The following is a 15,579-nucleotide window of genomic DNA, read 5'->3' on the forward strand; positions in this document are numbered from 1 at the left end:
GGCGCAGCAGAATAGAATAGCTGACGGCGAAGGAAGATTCGAGAAGGCTTGCCTAGCCCAGTGTCAAGAGTCGGGGCCGCCGAGAGCTTGGTTATCTAGTCAAGAAGATACAATAACGTGAGAAGTGAGCTGAACTCCTGTTTGAGGTGTAATGGAAAAACACTAGAAGTGCAAAGCTTTCTTCATTTAATAGTATTAAAAGCAACAAAGGAGGTCAAAACGTGGTCTCTAGTCACATGGTCAGATGAGAAAAGACTTTGGGGCGAGCTACACCGAGACCAGAAGATAAGGTCATGCCTTCACTCCCTTTTATTCTCAGGCACAGTGAGCCTTCATAGGGCAAAGTTCAAACACATTTAATTGAATGGTAGACTGTGGGAGTGATGATGGATGTTGGGCTAATTGGGTGGGGAGGCATGACCAGGCCAACCCCCAGCACTTGGGGTACCAGCTTGCGTGCTGCTAGCGAGTGAAATATTCCAGAAGGGTAGAGCCGTGCCAACCAATTGTAGAGGGCCACAAAGGAAGGAGCCCTATAGTTTGAGAAGCCAATAGAACATTGTGTATTAGTCTAACACTGAAGATCACTTGCACTTGGGGTGGTTTAAGTGGTCCACCTGACTTTAGAGACCCAATCACAAACCTGTAACCCTTAGCATGTATATGTAGATGTTCCAGTTAAGCCTATCATATCTCCTAGTAGGTTTTCTTATTTTGCCATGTAATATGACGTCACGTATGATACATTTTTGTATAAAGGTGTGTTCTTTATGAAATGTTTTCGAGAACTCGTTGAGCGAGCAATGCGGTTTTCCGTAGATGTCCGTTGTACTCCCTGTTTTAAAGAATTTTTATTAAAACAGATGATGTTTGGCAACTTCCTGAGTCGGTCTGATTATTGATGTATGAGTAAGATTTGCATCCCCATCCATCTTAGATACTCTTACCTCGTCTTAAAGGACCCACTCTGATTCACTTGATTGGTAGGAAATATCTCGATAAATCCCCTTCTTGGTAAAGCCTTACTCTAACTGTATAGAACCCTTATGAAATACAGGAGTGATGTGTATATATCCCAACGGGCCAGCATTTCCCAAAGCTTTAATATTATTACGCTATCAAAAGTGGCTGTGTAGTTGAAAAAACACAGGTACAGCATTGTCCCTGAATAGCACTGGGTGTCAGAAATCAAAGGGAGGAGAGTGCAGATTGAGTGAGTAGCCACACACAGTTCCCTGAAGCCCGTCTGCTAATAATTTAGCAGACTTTTCTCTGCCACCCATGCGGATAGCAGCTCCAGTAATTGGCAAATATCTTGGACCTGCAATCCAGCATTGCTAAAAGTCTATAGTTGGAAGGCTGATTGTGTAAACCTTTTTTAAAGAGGGGACTAAGAATTGGGGCTTTCTAGGAGCCCGGAATACATCCCCGTTTCATAATCCTGATGGTATAGTTGATAAAGGAGAGGAGCCCACAGTAAAGGGTTACCTTTTACAACCAGGTTGCAGACACCATCGGGGCCAGCGTCACTAGTGGCCTTAGATTTAATTATACTGGACATCAGATCGGTCTCCTTTAAGTGCATGCTAACCAGAGAATTACTCATGGGCTTTTGCTCCACGGTCGAGCCGAGTTGGTCCTCCCCTCCAAACACACTACTTATAAAAAGACCCCAATGTGCCTCTGAGATGCTGATGATCTCATTTGCCAGATGAGCCGACACATGGCTATGTAAACAATGCCAACATTTCTTTGAGCCATGCATCTTTATCAAACAATTTATGAATTTCCACCCACGTCATTCACTGAAAATCTGTGCCCCTTCATCCAGTTCTTGTACCTCAATCTGGTGTGTGCCTGCATTTCTGCTTTTTCCCTGCCATGATTCAGCCATTCCTCCATATTCAACGAACAGCTGCATTTAACTCTTCTTTCTGGCTATTCCTGGGTCAAAACATTGGCCCAATTTGGCAGAATGGTTCCTTTTTAGGTTATACCTAGGGTCCATGGGCCCTAGTAGAGCAGAAAGCTTTCCTAGGTCGACTTTGCAATAACAAATGATTTCATCTCCCTTCAGACTACACTTTCCCAATAATATATTACAATTTCCATAGTACTAACAGTCCAACGCAGACTATTCCCCTGGACATTAACTGTGGTGTTACATATGAATCTGTCTCTAGGGTTAGGCTGAGGCTTTTTACATGTCATCAGAAGCATTGCATGATCATTAGCTGAAGTAGGCCTTATCTCAATGTCAGAGTTGTTCCTAATAAATCGAGCACTGGTAAAAATAAAGTCTATATGGCTTCTATAGAGACCGTTGGTCCAGGTGGTTTGTTCTTTCCCTTCCTTAGGCAGTAGTAGAGTAAGCTCAAACTCTTCCAGGGCCCCCCTACATGTCTTTGCCCAAAAGCCTGACCAACCTGATGATTTAGGGCACAATCAACACTGAAATCTCCTGTTAAGATGATAAAACTCCTAGGAAACTGGATATGCCGATCTCTGATGGTCTCAATCGTAATGTCTATTAATTGAGCCGTAAGATCACCTACACAGTAGCCAGTAAAATCGGTTCCTGAAACAAACCAGACTTCCTAATGTGGGCAGGTAAGAAGCTTCGATGAACTCTGCTTGAGCAATACTCAGAGATGTTTGTTGTTACTTTAGCTCCAATACACAACCCTCCTTTAGGCCAACCCCTTAATGGGCAAACGGATGGACAAAAAAGTAATGTATACCCATCTAGTTCAAAAGATGATCTTAGCCAGGTCTCCTCTAAGTACACATATTGAGCATTCCTCATAACTGCTATGGATTCAGGGTTATTGATAAAAGAGCTATGTCCCCTGGTGTACCAGGAAAGCAAACATATAGACCACTGACTCTATTAGTAAATGAGGTCAGTGCTGAGCATGTGCCACCCGAGACCATTGACCCCTCTGCTTCAACATCCCTTGTTTATCATCAATATTTCTTGCCCCCCCCCACCTAGGATTAGGGGAGAGGGGGATTTTTCAATGCAGTTCGAGCAGATGGACGAAATACTGAGATTTTGAACCCCAATTGATGTAGAGCCATAGCATTGTTAGAAATGCTTTCCACTATTATTGAAGGGATAGAAGTAACCAAGGCCCAATGAACCATACTGTCAAATGTGGGCAGTTCAAGCTTGCAAATATCCTTAGATGAGATTGTACTGAGATCTGGGATTAGATGCATACATTCCAGTAGCCATGATTGGTTCAAAAAAGGACTATGGTCAATTGAATTTGTCTCAATAAATTGAATGTGAAATAGGTCGGTATACCAGGTAGAATTAGACTTCTCTACCATGCCATCGGCAACCCTAGGTCTCAACTGCTCAACCCAGTCAAGCCAGATAACCTGTTTAGGTGGATCTCAGGTTGTTTTCCTCTGGTCTAAGCCCATATGCATAACCCCCACTGGTTGGGCAACTACTGTAACTCCAGTCGAGCCATTAGGCTCCTTCAAAGGAACCGTTTGGCAGGTACAGGTGGCTCCCTGTAACCAGGGGTTTTCCAGTGCAGACAGAGATAAAGAGGGCACAAGGGGCAAGGATGGCACTAGGAACACTTTGGTTGCAGTCACAGTAGAATCCAGCAGGTTGAGGGGGGGTTTAGAGATGAAAGAGATGGTTCTGCTCTCTCCGTCTGGGATGTTAAGGGAAGCAGCCAAGCCTTTTCCTGATTTGAATGTGGGCTTGACGGAAGACCTACCTAGCCAACTGCCAATGGGACCCCTGAGGCTTACTCGCCTTACCTCACCATCACCATTAATCTTGGACACAATGATACCTCCCGTAGTTGGTAGATGGGGCTTGGGAATACCCGTTTTTGGCTGCCTGGACTTATGGCTTTCGAACTGCAATTCCCTCTATGCTCTCTGCCTCTTCTTACATTGTTTGAATTTTCATTGTGATGGAGATGGGTTAGAGTTGTTCCGTAGGGAAAGCTCAGGACAGATAGCCTCCAATGCCCCACTCTCAGATGCGGCTGTCACATACGCTGATGTTTCAGACATCCGACCCTGCCGTGAAGAGGACATTTCCCTTGCAGAACCCAAGTTGATCATTCCATTCATACTTTGATACTCCCCTGTAAGTAGACTTGGTGGATTTTCCACTCCCGTTTGGGTGGGTATGGGCCCCCATTACCAGGTTCAAGTGCATCTGGTACTTGGCCGCCGAGCCATGATACATGTTTGGTCTCCGGGCAATATCAAGTATTTTTGTCAGTCCCTGCTTAATTCCCCGATGCTGCATGGCCAAATTCGAGCACAAAACAAACACCGTGTCTATTCTACCTTCAAAGTCCCCCATCAAGACCTCGGCAGGGGAAGGGTTGTGGGTCACCTGAAGGGACTTATCATTTTCCACCACTGAGTCCTCCTTGGAGTCATTCTTGCTACCAAGAGACTCTGATGTACTTAGCAAGTTTTCCAAATCATGAGACCAGGAAAGATTTGAAGGCAGGATATTGTCAAAATCGAAGTCCGCCGGGGCCATCGAATTCCTTTGATGTTTTGACAGACTTTCAAAAGGGAGCTGTTATTGTCAATCAAACTGTTAATGTCTAAGACACATTCCGACCCGATTTCAACTGGAATGTCTATGTTAGGCACCCCTTGTGGCCCAGTGTTAAAATTTGGTATAGTTTCAAAAAAGCCTTTAGTTTAGTTTGAGACGGGCCTGCAACATTTGAAAGGGGCACTATAGAGTTTCTGATCTGGGGCGTGGCTCTTAAAGCAGCCTTGTTCGTTTGAAAGCTGTGACTTTGTTTACCTCTTGTTCTCATGGCACTTCGTAATGGCGATGCTAGGGAGGTGATCCAGAAGAGGTCCTTCAAGTGTATAAGTGAGCATAGAGTGTCCTTACACATGCCAGTCTTTCTTGTATTACAGTAAAAGGAGGTAAATGGACAAAAATAGGTAAGGGGAAATAACAGGCAAGGTTAAGTGGCCCCAATTGGCTAGCTTAATTCATCCCCCCCCTACAGAGACACCCACACTTCACAGACGGAATTGTAATCTTGAAAATATATGCTCGTAGTCTCACTCACCATTGAGCCTGCGAAGACTGTATGGAGGAGGGCTTCAGTGCACGAGAGACAGCGGTAATTGTCGAGCCGCAGAGCCGAAGTGCCGAAAAGCAAAAACTCTTCTCCAAACTCGTGCCAGCAGTTCTTAGAGTTTAATAGCCCTTCTGCCCACTGCAATTACCGGAAACACCAGCAACTTCCTGCTCACTCCGCCTCGCTGCACTCCCCTGAGCAGTTTTGATGAAGAAGGAAATAAAAATAAGAGTAACTCCTCCTTCTCAGTAGTAACCTTGTAGACAGACAGCAGCAAAAAGAGTTTCCTCAGGGCACCAATAACACTCTGCTCACTCCGCTTCACTCTGATTAGAAGCATCAGGGAAAGAAAGTGACTGGTGCTAAAGTGCTGGAGCCAATCATGGGTGATGAGTTACAGTCCCTGGAGAAAGGGCAAGCACTAGAAAGAAAAGCAAGGGGGACCCCCTCCAATGGCAGATAGGAATATTCGTAAAGAAGCAGTTGGATTGGTGGTGAAAGGGAGAAGTCTAATTTGCAATTTCCTACGAAAAGAACTGGAACAGTGACCTCTTCCATCACCTCCACATTAAGACTTCCCAGAGGTACCATGCCCCCACAATTACTTACCTCTCTAATGTTTTCTGTGTCTGTTATCAGTGAGGCACAAATCAGTCCTGTATTCTTCTACAGGAGCTTCCCAAGTTCTGTCAAAACCAGAAAACCCTATTTTGGAAAGCGTATCCAATTTTGGATTCAAGACACAACCCACAAAGTATTTCTCATAATCAAGAAGGCTAGCAGAGCGAATACTCTCGGAGTATCTAGTAGGTAATTAGTTTCTTACCATAATTGACAAGCGTTCGCTTAATTGACACAGTAATATGGGCCGTGGCCAACATCAAGCAAGTGAGCCCTGCTGTCAGTGTTCTCTTTGAGCATCTTTTTAATAATGCAAGTGGTCTTGTAAATTGCCCTTCTGCTACTAATGGTGAGCTCGCAGCTTGTGGCACTGAAAGAAAAAATGGTGGTTGGGGATATTGTTCGAGATTCGAGTTAGAGTTTAGATTTCGGAGTTTAGAGTTAGAGGTTCGGTTTTAGAGTATAGTTGTTAAAAGTAAGTTAAAAGTTAAATGAGACACAGCTTTCACAGTTAATGTGCTCTCCTCTTCACCACCAGCTGCTGGGTTTCTGACCCAGGATTCATTTTTACAGCTGAAATGTCCCGTAACTGAACACGAGGCTGTAAACAGGTGTAGTCCCTGGCACAATACGTCATCCCACCAATGACTGGCCAGTTTGGGGTGGGTTTGATAACAGTCCTCCATTTTGAAGACCACTGTTACACACAATGCCTTCCAAAAGTTTGAGGGTGTATGCCCTCCCACCACACTCCAACGTAGGTGGTTTGCAAGGTACCTTTTAGCATATTAGGCAGGCCATCCCCTCAAAGCTGAATTTGTTGTTCTTAACACGGGCCATCTCACAAAACAAACTCCCATGAACCGTCACAAGAGAGCAGGAGTCTGGCTGATCTGAAAGTTGCATGCATTCTGTGCGCATACATGAAATACCACTTCTGCTTTTATAATGCACACAAAGCATGTATGCAGTGATAAAATAGCAGCAAAAATGTCGCCTGTATAAAATATTGCGGTAAAAATGCTGTGGTTTGACCCATTAAAGGTATACCCCATTACACCATTTAAGGTGAGCGGAGGTTAGGGGGTGTCCCCCGCTCACCTTAAATGGTACAATGGGTCCAGGGGTTGCGGGGGTGTCCCCCGCATCCTTTACAGAGATTGAGGTGGCAAAACCACAGACTTTTTGCCACGATATTTTTTGTCCACAGACATTTTTGCTACGATTTTAACACATGGGACCACAAAGCATAAATAGACGTCTGCAGATGTAGCAGTGTGCATATTGTTTGCCCCAAAATGTACTTCAGGAAGTAATGAAGTTTGCAAATGGTATATTGTGTCTCAATTTTTGAGCACCACTTGATTATTTTAAACTACTTCACGCAAAACAACAATTGTGCTATGATTTTTAGCCGCAAAGAAAATGTACGTGAAATTTCATCTTCTAAATTTATGGTGCAGGGAAAAATATTGCCACCAGAGTAGGCAAAAAAAGAAGAAAATAAAGCAACCTTTGTAATTTAACCTAGCTGCAAAATCAGGAACTTCACAAAATGATGTTGGTGGAAAAACATCTTTGCACATCCCTAGTAAAGATATGATACAATGGCGAGTGGTCTTACACAAAGCATATGTTCAGCAGAATGACTACTCTACAGAACTGCTTTAGAAATGTCTGATTACATATTTCACATATTCAAACAGGCAACAATTTCGTGACTGGGTCATTTTTGGTCTATAGTGGACTCCCACCCCCACTTCCCTCTGAGAACTAATTGTACCACTGGTTTAGCAGCTTGCAGGCATACACTGCAAGACATATACTTCATTCTAGTACCAATCGGTAATCAACCTGCAGTCAGCAAAGAACGAACTATAAATAATGGCTTAATTTAAAAATTAGCTAGAGAAAGGTTTATGTTCCCAAACGTGAGTTACTCTATTCCTGCCCCCACCACACTCACACTTTCACAAAAAGTGCAAAACATCTACTGTTTAAAAGAAACGTTAGATTGCACTTGTTGTAACTATAATGAACTTCTAAATGTTCAACCAGTTCAAACGTTGGTCAAACCTTTTGAGTGTTTGACTTCCTGTTCCTATAAAGGGACACACATGATTGGAGCTCGTTTTCAGTCTTAGGAAGCTTAACGAGAGGCAGGCAGTCATTGCTGGAGGCAGGCTTAGGACATATACGAAAGAGTTAATAATTTGGAATTAAGTCAAGTAGAAAGAAGCGTAGGGACACGTAATCGTGAATGGGGACTCTGTCTGAGAGTTAGGTCGGTTTTGCTAACACAGAACAGCTTTTGCGTATTCTGTGATTTGAGGTAGTCAAATCAAGTGGATTCCTCAATCGAACGAGGAGGGAGAATTATTTCTCAGCTAAATCGATAGAAGCCTTCAATTCTATTCCGTATGAACACAGGTTGTTCAGCCAGACTCCAGCAGTGTTTGTGACAATCTTCATGCCTGGAATCCAGATGATCGCAAATGCCAAATGGTTACAGATAACCAGATGGGAGCTTCTACAGACGATCAACTCTACCATAAAGGGATTCAATGCTATCAAAGAAGAGTTGAGAGCCATAAGACTGATAACTCTTCAGAATAGATATGTCTTGAACATGATTACAGCTATGGATGGATGTGTTTGTGCCAAAATCGGAGCATCATTTTGCACATTAATACCGTCTCACGTTGAAGAGAATGGAACCTTGACAGAGGCCATAACGATGTTGACAAACTTGCACGTCAAGATGGAAGATGAAATGGAAGACATTGCTGATGACAGCTGGTTTGCATCAATCTTGTCATGGGTTCCACAATGTATGGCGAATATCTTCAAGTTCCTTGGAGCCCTGTTAGTGATGATCATATTTGGACTCTGTGTGGTCAGCATAATAATCACACACACTGCAAGAAGACAGCAAAGAAAGTGACAGGAATGAAGATCAATCATGATTGATGTCGAGTCTGGGTTTGGCCCAAAGAGCTGACAGATGAAGAAATCAGAGACTATGGGGGTCATTCTGAGTTGGGCGGTAGCCATGGTGCTATTAGCACCATGGCTGCCTCCCATACCGGGTCTGGGTCCAGTCTAGTTCAATGGGGATTTACCAGGTTATTCCACCCTGGAGGACCTGGTAAGTCCCCATTCAAGCAACCAGTCCCCATTCCCATTTAAGCCCCCATAGGGCTCAATGGAAATGGGGAAAGTGCTAATAACGGGCCCGTGAATAGCAGGCTCATTATTAGCACCCTAGTCCCTTAGCGGGACCCGTAAAGGACGTGTAGTCAGACCACACATCCTTTACGGTTCCCGCTAAGGGACCTCGGAATGGGCGGTAAGGGATTACCGGCACCGGTCTCTTTAACGGTGCCGGTATCCCTTACCGCCCAACTCAGAATGACCCCCTATGTAAAAGCCAGTATTCATGCACCTGAGGGAACAAAGTTCTTCTATCTGAAGAACCAAAAGAAGTATGTGGGAAGATGGATTTACTGCAATCTGAATGGGCAATGCAGACGTATGACCTTGAGTGTGGATGAACATGTGAAATTGGCAGTATGTCTGAAAGGAATGATAAAGATATGGGGCCTCATTACGACCCTGGCGGAACAGGTTAACGGGCTCCGCAAAAGGAGGCGGACCCGTTAAACCCGTTCCGCCACATTACGAGGTCCTCTCATGGGACCCAGTAAGGACGCCTGGTAAAATCAGGCGTCGTTACTGGGTCCCGCGAGGGGAAGAGGGAGCAAACAACAGGCCACTCGTAATCGGCCTGTTGTTTGCTCCCTCTCCCATTCCCATTCAGCCCAATGGGGGCTGAAATGGGAATGGGGAAGGTCCGGACCCAAGTTCCTGGAGGGAGGAATTACCGGGCCCTCCAAACTCAGAATGGCCCGGTAATTCCCCATTCTGGGAACCCATACCCGGACACGATTTCGGCGGCAGCCATGCCGCCAATAGCGGCATGGCTACCGCCGAGGTCGTAATGAGGCCCATGGACTCTAAAGAAGCATTTCTTCAGAAAAGGATGTCTAGATGTGAAGACTGATGGGAGAGTGGTCAATAAATCAACCAGAGGGGCGAGTGTACAGGAGAAGCCAAGTACCCCTACCGGAAGTCCCGCCCCCAACCTGCCTTTATGTTAGCAGCCGGAAATTGTGACATGCGCAAGGCCAGTAATGGTACCTATACCACGAAGAATCCTTGAAACAAGGTATCCATTGAGAAAACTCTATATGTATCCGCAGAGAAATGACGGCCTTCTGGATGAAAGGTTCAGGTTTGCTAAAATGCGTCATGGAACATCCAGATTCTATACATTCCTATATTCCTACGTACCCAGCCTTATGATTAATTTGTCTAATTGTGTTACTGCTTCTATACATTTGTAAAATATTTTTGCATTTTCTTCAGTGCTTCTCCGGACGTGCATTCTTTATTTCGCTCCAGAAATGTTGCTTAACTTGATCATTCGTCATCCGATTCTATAAGGTCTACATACTTTCTTCATTGACATCTCTTCTGGGTGCGTCATTTCTGCTTCATGTGACGTCACCAGTCTTTTCTTTTATTCAATTTCACATTTGAATGAAAGAGAAGAATGGTGACGTCACATAAAGCAAAAATGAATCACCCAGAAGAGATGTCAATGAAGAAAAAATATATACCTTATAGAATCTGATGATGAATTAACGAACTAAGCAACATTTCTGGAGCGAAATGAGGAATGCACGTGCGGAGAAGCACTGAAGAAAATGCAAAACCATTTTACAAATGTACAGACGCAGTAACGCAAGTAGACGAAGTAATCATAAGGCTGGCTACGTAGTGAATAGACACAGATGATCTGCCAATATATATATATACATATATATATAGGAATGTATAGAATCTGGATGTTCCAAGACGCATAAGAGCATACCTGGACCCTGTGAATGAAAGGGCTGGAAGTGTGGCGCAGCAGAATAGAATAGCTGACGGCGAAGGAAGATTCGAGAAGGCTTGCCTAGCCCAGTGTCATGTCAAGAGTCGGGGCCGCCGAGAGCTTGGTTATCTAGTCAAGAAGATACAATAACGTGAGAAGTGAGCTGAACTCCTGTTTGAGGTGTAATTGAAAAACACTAGAATTGCAAAGCTTTCTTCATTTAATAGTATTAAAAGCAACAAAGGAGGTCAAAACGTGGTCTCTAGTCACACGGTCAGATGAGAATAGACTTTGGGGGGAGCTACACCGAGACCAGAAGATAAGGTCATGCCTTCACTCCCTTTTATTCTCAGGCACAGTGAGCCTTCATAGGGCAAAGTTCAAACACATTTAATTGAATGGTAGACTGTGGGAGTGATGATGGATGTTGGGCTAATTGGGTGGGGAGGCATGCCCAGGCCAACCCCCAGCACTTGGGGTACCAGCTTGCGTGCTGCTAGCGAGTGAAATATTCCAGAAGGGTAGAGCCGTGCCAACCAATTGTAGAGGGCCACAAAGGAAGGAGCCCTATAGTTTGAGAAGCCAATAGAACATTGTGTATTAGTCTAACACTGAAGATCACTTGCACTTGGGGTGGTTTAAGTGGTCCACCTGACTTTAGAGACCCAATCACAAACCTGTACCCCATAGCATGTATATGTAGATGTTCCTGTTAAGCCTATCATATCTCCTAGTAGGTTTTCTTATTTTGCCATGTAATATGACGTCACGTATGATACATTTTTGTATAAAGGTGTGTTCTTTATGAAATGTTTTCGAGAACTCGTTGAGCGAGCAATGCGGTTTTCCGTAGATGTCCGTTGTACTCCCTGTTTTAAAGAATTTTTATTAAAACAGATGATGTTTGGCAACTTCCTGAGTCGGTCTGATTATTGATGTATGAGTAAGATTTGCATCCCCATCCATCTTAGATACTCTTACCTCGTCTTAAAGGACCCACTCTGATTCACTTGATTGGTAGGAAATATCTCGACAAATCCCCTTCTTGGTAAAGCCTTACTCTAACTGTATAGAACCCTTATGAAATACAGGAGTGATGTGTATATATCCCAACGGGCCAGCATTTCCCAAAGCTTTAATATTATTACGCTATCAAAAGTGGCTGTGTAGTTAAAAAAACACAGGTACAGCATTGTCCCTGAATAGCACTGGGTGTCAGAAATCAACGGGAGGAGAGTGCAGATTGAGTGAGTAGCCACACACAGTTCCCTGAAGCCCGTCTGCTAATAATTTAGCAGACTTTTCTCTGCCACCCGTGCGGATAGCAGCTCCAGTAATTGGCAAATATCTTGGACCTGCAATTCAGCATTGCTAAAAGTCTATAGTTGGAAGGCTGATTGTGTAAACCTTTTTTAAAGAGGGGGACTAAGAATTGGGGCTTTCTAGGAGCCCGGAATACATCCCCGTTTCATAATCCTGATGGTATAGTTGATAAAGGAGAGGAGCCCACAGTAAAGGGTTACCTTTTACAACCAGGTTGCAGACACCATCGGGGCCAGCGGCACTAGTGGCCTTAGATTTAATTATACTGGACATCAGATCGGTCTCCTTTAAGTGCATGCTAACCAGCGAATTACGCATGGGCTTTTGCTCCACGGTCGAGCCGAGTTGGTCCTCCCCTCCAAACACACTACTTATAAAAAGACCCCAATGTGCCTCTGAGATGCTGATGATCTCATTTGCCAGATGAGCCGACACATGGCTATGTAAACAATGCCAACATTTCTTTGAGCCATGCATCTTTATCAAACAATTTATGAATTTCCACCCGCGTCATTCACTGAAAATCTGTGCCCCTTCATCCAGTTCTTGTACCTCAATCTGGTGTGTGCCTGCATTTCTGCTTTTTCCCTGCCTGTCATTCAGCCATTCCTCCTTATTCAACTAACAGCTGCATTTAACTCTTCTTTCTGGCTATTCCTGGGTCAAAACATTGGCCCAATTTGGCAGAATGGTTCCTTTTAAGGTTATACCTAGGGTCCATGGGCCCTAGTAGAGCAGAAAGCTTTCCTAGGTCGACTTTGCAATAACAAATGATTTCCTCTTCCTTCAGACTACACTTTCCCAATAATATATTACAATTTCCATAGTACTAACAGTCCAACGCAGACTATTCCCCTGGACATCAACTGTGGTGTTACATATGAATCTGTCTCTAGGGTTAGGCTGAGGCTTTTTACATGTCATCAGAAGCATTGCATGATCATTAGCTGAAGTAGGCCTTATCTCAATGTCAGAGTTGTTCCTATTAAATCGAGCACTGGTAAAAATAAAGTCTATATGGCTTCTATAGAGACCGTTGGTCCAGGTGGTTTGTTCTTTCCCTTCCTTAGGCAGTAGTGGAGAAAGCTCAAACTCTTCCAGGGCCCCCCTACATGTCTTTGCCCAAAAGCCTGACCAACCTGATGATTTAGGGCACAATCAACACTGAAATCTCCTGTTAAGATGATAAAACTCCTAGGAAACTGGATATGCCGATCTCTGATGGTCTCAATCGTAATGTCTATTAATTGAGCCGTAAGATCACCTACACAGTAGCCAGTAAAATCGGTTCCTGAACCAAACCAGACTTCCTAATGTGGGCAGGTAAGAAGCTTCGATGAACTCTGCTTGAGCAATACTCAGATGTTTGTTGTTAATTTAGCTCCAATACACAACCCTCCTTTGGGCCAACCCCTTAATGGGCAAACGGATGGACAAAAAAGTAATGTATACCCATCTAGTTCAAAAGATGATCTTAGCCAGGTCTCCTCTAAGTACACATATTGAGCATTCCTCATAACTGCTATGGATTCAGGGTTATTGATAAAAGAGCTATGTCCCCTGGTGTACCAGGAAAGCAAACATATAGACCACTGACTCTATTAGTAAATGAGGTCAGTGCTGAGCATGGGCCACCCGAGACCATTGACCCCTCTGCTTCAACATCCCTTGTTTATCATCAATATTTCTTCCCCCCCCCCCCACCTAGGATTAGGGGAGAGGGGGATTTTTCAATGCAGTTCGAGCAGATGGACGAAATACTGAGATTTTGAACCCCAATTGATGTAGAGCCATAGCATTGTTAGAAATGCTTTCCACTATTATTGAAGGGATAGAAGTAACCAAGGCCCAATGAACCATACTGTCAAATGTGGGCAGTTCAAGCTTGCAAATATCCTTAGATGAGATTGTACTGAGATCTGGGATTAGATGCATACATTCCAGTAGCCATGATTGTTTCAAAAAAGGACTATGGTCAATTGAATTTGTCTCAATAAATTGAATGTGAAATAGGTCGGTATACCAGGTAGAATTAGACTTCTCTACCATGCCATCGGCAACCCTAGGTCTCAACTGCTCAACCCAGTCAAGCCAGATAACCTGTTTAGGTGGATCTCAGGTTGTTTTCCTCTGGTCTAAGCCCATATGCATAACCCCCACTGGTTGGGCAACTACTGTAACTCCAGTCGAGCCATTAGGCTCCTTCAAAGGAACCGTTTGGCAGGTACAGGTGGCTCCCTGTAACCAGGGGTTTTCCAGTGCAGACAGAGATAAAGAGGGCACAAAGGGCAAGGATGGCACTAGGAACACTTTGGTTGCAGTCACAGTAGAATCCAGCAGGTTGAGGGGGGGGTTAGAGATGAAAGAGATGGTTCTGCTCTCTCCGTCTGGGATGTTAAGGGAAGCAGCCAAGCCTTTTCCTGATTTGAATGTGGGCTTGACGGAAGACCTACCTAGCCAACTGCCAATGGGACCCCTGAGGCTTACTCGCCTTACCTCACCATCACCATTAATCTTGGACACAATGATACCTCCCGTAGTTGGTAGATGGGGCTTGGGAATACCCGTTTTTGGCTGCCTGGACTTATGGCTTTCGAACTGCAATTCCCTCTATGCTCTCTGCCTCTTCTTACATTGTTTTAATTTTCATTGTGATGGAGATGGGTTAGAGTTGTTCCGTAGGGAAAGCTCAGGACAGATAGCCTCCAATGCCCCACTCTCAGATGCGGCTGTCACATACGCTGATGTTTCAGACATCCGACCCTGCCGTGAAGAGGACATTTCCCTTGCAGAACCCAAGTTGATCATTCCATTCATACTTTGATACTCCCCTGTAAGTAGACTTGGTGGATTTTCCACTCCCGTTTGGGTGGGTATGGGCCCCCATTACCAGGTTCAGGTGCATCTGGTACTTGGCCGCCGAGCCATGATACATGTTTGGTCTCCGGGCAATATCAAGTATTTTTGTCAGTCCCTGCTTAATTCCCCGATGCTGCATGGCCAAATACGAGCACAAAACAAACACTGTGTCTATTCTACCTTCAAAGTTCCCCATCAAGACCTCGGCAGGGGAAGGGTTGTGGGTCACCTGAAGGGACTTATCATTTTCCACCACTGAGTCCTCCTTGGAGTCATTCTTGCTACCAAGAGACTCTGATGTACTTAGCAAGTTTTCCAAATCATGAGACCAGGAAAGATTTGAAGGCAGGATATTGTCAAAATCGAAGTCCGCCGGGGCCATCGAATTCCTTTGATGTTTTGACAGACTTTCAAAAGGGAGCTGTTATTATCAATCAAATTGTTAATGTCTAAGACACATTCCGACCCGATTTCAACTGGAATGTCTATGTTAGGCACCCCTTGTGGCCCAGTGTTAAAATTTGGTATAGTTTCAAAAAAGCCTTTAGTTTAGTTTGAGACGGGCCTGCAACATTTGAAAGGGGCACTATAGAGTTTCTGATCTGGGGCGTGGCTCTTAAAAAAGCAGCCTTGTTCGTTTGAAAGCTGTGACTTTGTTTACCTCTTGTTCTCATGGCACTTCGTAATGGCGATGCTAGGGAGGTGATCCAGAAGAGGTCCTTCAAGTGTATAAGTGAGCATAGA

This window comes from Ambystoma mexicanum, chromosome 8, assembly GCF_040938575.1.
Source record: "Ambystoma mexicanum isolate Mex_15411 chromosome 8, UKY_AmexF1_1, whole genome shotgun sequence".
In the NCBI taxonomy this organism is placed as follows: Eukaryota; Metazoa; Chordata; class Amphibia; order Caudata; family Ambystomatidae; genus Ambystoma; species Ambystoma mexicanum.